The sequence below is a fragment of the Pan troglodytes genome, chromosome 6, assembly GCF_028858775.2.
Source record: "Pan troglodytes isolate AG18354 chromosome 6, NHGRI_mPanTro3-v2.0_pri, whole genome shotgun sequence".
In the NCBI taxonomy this organism is placed as follows: Eukaryota; Metazoa; Chordata; class Mammalia; order Primates; family Hominidae; genus Pan; species Pan troglodytes.
The window spans coordinates 69,509,359-69,514,247 of record NC_072404.2 but is presented as its reverse complement, the minus strand read 5'-3'; positions in this window follow the sequence as shown (position 1 = coordinate 69,514,247).

Genomic DNA, 4,889 nt, shown 5'->3' with positions numbered 1-4,889 from the left:
CTGCAAATTGCACAAAAAGAGTGTTTCAAATCTGCTCTCTCTAAAGGAAGGTTCAACGGTGTGAGTTGAATACACACAACACAAACAAGTTACTGAGGATTCTTCTGTCTAGCATTAAATGAAGAAATCCCGCTTCCAACGAAAGCCTCAAAGAGGTACAAATATCCACTTGCAGACATTACAAACAGACTGTTTGCAAGCTGTTCTATGAATAGAAAGGTTAAACACTGTGAGTTTAATGCACACATCACAAAGCAGTTTCTGAGAATGATTCTGTCTGCTTTTTATAGGAAGATATTTCGTTTTCTACAATTGGCCTCAAATCGCTTGAAATCTCCACCAGAAAATCCCACAGAAAGAGTGTTTCAAATCTGCTCTGCCTAAAAGAAGGTTCAACTCTGTGAGTTGAATACACACAACACAGAGAAGTTACTGAGAATTCTTCTGTCTAGCATTAAATGAAGAAATCCCGCTTCCAACGAAAGCCCCAAGGAGGTCCAAATATCCGCTTGCAGACATTACAGACAGACTGTTTCCCAACTCTTCTATGAATAGAAAGGTTAAAATCTGTGAGTTCAACGCACACATCACAAAGCAGTTTCTGAGAATGATTCTGTCCAGTTTTTATACCAAGATATTTCCTTTTCTACCTTTGGCCTCAAAGCGCTGCAAATCTCCACCTGCAAATTGCACAAAAAGAGTGTTTCAAATCTGCTCTGTCTAAAGGAAGGTTCAACGCTGTGAGTTAAATACACACAACACAAACAAGTTACTGAGGATTCTTCTGTCTAGCATTAAAAGAAGAAATCCCGCTTCCAACGAAAGCCTCAAAGAGGTCCAAATATCCTCTTGCAGACATTACAAACAGACTGTTTGCAAACTGTTCTATGAATAGAAAGGTTAAACACTGTGAGTTGAACGCACACATCACAAAGCAGTTTCTGAGAATGATTCTGTCTAGTTTTTATACGAAGATATTTCCTTTTCTACCGTTGGCCTGAAAGCGCTGGAAATCTCCACCTGCAAATTGCACAAAAAGAGTGTTTCAGATCTGCTCTGTCTAAAGGAAGGTTCAACGCTGTGAGTTGAATACACACAACACAAACAAGTTACTGAGGATTCTTCTGTCTAGCATTAAATGAAGAAATCCCGCTTCCAACGAAAGCCTCAAAGAGTTACAAATATCCACTTGCAGACATTACAGACTGTTTGCAAACTGTTCTATGAATAGAAAGGTTAACCACTGTGAGTTTAATGCACACATCACAAAGCAGTTTCTGAGAATGATTCTGTCTCCTTTTTATACGAAGATATTTCCTTTTCTACAATTGGCCTCAAATCGCTTGAAATCTCCACCAGAAAATCCCAGAGAAAGAGTGTTTCAAATCTGCTCTGTCTAAAAGAAGGTTCAACTCTGTGAGTTGAATACACACAACACAAAGAAGTTACTGAGAATTCTTCTGTCTAGCATTAAATGAAGAAATCCCGCTTCCAACGAAAGCCCCAAGGAGGTCCAAATATCCACTGGCAGACATTACAGACAGACTGTTTCCAAACTCTTCTATGAATAGAAAGGTTAAAATCTGTGAGTTCAACGCACACATCACAAAGCAGTTTCTGAGAATGATTCTGTCTAGTTTTTATACGAAGATATTTCCTTTTCTACCTTTGGCCTCAAACCGCGGCAAATCTCCACCTGCAAATTGCACAAAAAGAGTGTTTCAAATCTGCTCTCTCTAAAGGAAGGTTCAACGGTGTGAGTTGAATACACACAACACAAACAAGTTACTGAGGATTCTTCTGTCTAGCATTAAATGAAGAAATCCCGCTTCCAACGAAAGCCTCAAAGAGGTACAAATATCCACTTGCAGACATTACAAACAGACTGTTTGCAAGCTGTTCTATGAATAGAAAGGTTAAACACTGTGAGTTTAATGCACACATCACAAAGCAGTTTCTGAGAATGATTCTGTCTGCTTTTTATACGAAGATATTTCCTTTTCGACAATTGGCCTCAAATCGCTTGAAATCTCCACCAGAAAATCCCACAGAAAGAGTGTTTCAAATCTGCTCTGTCTAAAAGAAGGTTCAACTCTGTGAGTTGAATACACACAACACAGAGAAGTTACTGAGAATTCTTCTGTCTAGCATTAAATGAAGAAATCCCGCTTCCAACGAAAGCCCCAAGGAGGTCCAAATATCCACTGGCAGACATTACAGACAGACTGTTTCCAAACTCTTCTATGAATAGAAAGGTTAAAATCTGTGAGTTCAACGCACACATCACAAAGCAGTTTCTGAGAATGATTCTGTCTAGTTTTTATACGAAGATATTTCCTTTTCTACCTTTGGCTTCAAACCGCGGCAAATCTCCACCTGCAAATTGCACAAAAAGAGTGTTTCAAATCTGCTCTCTCTAAAGGAAGGTTCAACGGTGTGAGTTGAATACACACAACACAAACAAGTTACTGAGGATTCTTCTGTCTAGCATTAAATGAAGAAATCCCGCTTCCAACGAAAGCCTCAAAGAGGTCCAAATATCCACTTGCAGACATTACAAACACATTGTTTGCAAACTGTTCTATGAATAGAAAGGTTAAACACTGTGAGTTTAATGCACACATCACAAAGCAGTTTCTGAGAATGATTCTGTCTGCTTTTTATACGAAGATATTTCCTTTTCTACAATTGGCCTCAAATCGCTTGAAATCTCCACCTGAAAATTCCACAGAAACAGTGTTTCAAATCTGCTCTGTCCAACGAAGGCCTCAAACAGGTCCAAATAGCCACTTGCAGACTTCACAAACAGAGTGTTTCCATACTGCTCTATGAATAGAAAGGTTAAACTCTGTGAGTTGAACGCACACATCAATCACAAAGCAGTTTCTGAGAATGATTCTGTCTAGTTTTTATACGAAGATATTTCCTTTTCTACCGTTGGCCTCAAAGCGCTGGAAATCTCCACCTGCAAATTGCACAAAAACAGTGTTTCAGGTCTGCTCTGTCTAAAGGAAGGTTCAACACTGTGAGTTGAATACACACAACACAAACAAGTTACTGAGGATTCTTCTGTCTAGCATTAAATGAAGAAATCCCGCTTCCAACGAAAGCCTCAAAGAAGTACAAATATCCACTTGCAGACATTACAAACAGACTGTTTGCAAGCTGTTCTATGAATAGAAAGGTTAAACACTGTGAGTTTAATGCACACATCTCAAAGCAGTTTCTGAGAATGATTCTGTCTGCTTTTTATACGAAGATATTTCCTTTTCTACAATTGGCCTCAAATCGCTTGAAATCTCCACCAGAAAATCCCACAGAAAGAGTGTTTCAAATCTGCTCTGTCTAAAAGAAGGTTCAACTCTGTGAGTTGAATACACACAACACAGAGAAGTTACTGAGAATTCTTCTGTCTAGCATTAAATGAAGAAATCCCGCTTCCAACGAAAGCCCCAAGGAGGTCCAAATATCCACTGGCAGACATTACAGACAGACTGTTTCCAAACTCTTCTATGAATAGAAAGGTTAAAATCTGTGAGTTCAACGCACACATCACAAAGCAGTTTCTGAGAATGATTCTGTCTAGTTTTTATACGAAGATATTTCCTTTTCTACCTTTGGCTTCAAACCGCGGCAAATCTCCACCTGCAAATTGCACAAAAAGAGTGTTTCAAATCTGCTCTCTCTAAAGGAAGGTTCAACGGTGTGAGTTGAATACACACAACACAAACAAGTTACTGAGGATTCTTCTGTCTAGCATTAAATGAAGAAATCCCGCTTCCAACGAAAGCCTCAAAGAGGTCCAAATATCCACTTGCAGACATTACAAACACATTGTTTGCAAACTGTTCTATGAATAGAAAGGTTAAACACTGTGAGTTTAATGCACACATCACAAAGCAGTTTCTGAGAATGATTCAGTCTGCTTTTTATACGAAGATATTTCCTTTTCTACAATTCGCCTCAAATCGCTTGAAATCTCCACCAGAAAATCCCAGAGAAAGAGTGTTTCAAATCTGCTCTGTCTAAAAGAAGGTTCAACTCTGTGAGTTGAATACACACAACACAAAGAAGTTACTGAGAATTCTTCTGTCTAGCATTAAATGAAGAAATCCCGCTTCCAACGAAAGCCCCAAGGAGGTCCAAATATCCACTGGCAGACACTACAGACAGACTGTTTCCAAACTCTTCTATGAATAGAAAGGTTGAAATCTGTGAGTTCAACGCACACATCACAAAGCAGTTTCTGAGAATGATTCTGTCTAGTTTTTATACGAAGATATTTCCTTTTCTACCTGTGGCCTCAAACCGCGGCAAATCTCCACCTGCAAATTGCACAAAAAGAGTGTTTCAAATCTGCTCTCTCTAAAGGAAGGTTCAACGGTGTGAGTTGAATACACACAACACAAACAAGTTACTGAGGATTCTTCGGTCTAGCATTAAATGAAGAAATCCCGCTTCCAACGAAAGCCTCAAAGAGGTACAAATATCCACTTGCAGACATTACAAACAGACTGTTTGCAAGCTGTTCTATGAATAGAAAGGTTAAACACTGTGAGTTTAATGCACACATCACAAAGCAGTTTCTGAGAATGATTCAGTCTGCTTTTTATACGAAGATATTTCCTTTTCTACAATTCGCCTCAAATCGCTTGAAATCTCCACCAGAAAATCCCAGAGAAAGAGTGTTTCAAATCTGCTCTGTCTAAAAGAAGGTTCAACTCTGTGAGTTGAATACACACAACACAAAGAAGTTACTGAGAATTCTTCTGTCTAGCATTAAATGAAGAAATCCCGCTTCCAACGAAAGCCCCAAGGAGGTCCAAATATCCACTGGCAGACACTACAGACAGACTGTTTCCAAACTCTTCTATGAATAGAAAGGTTGA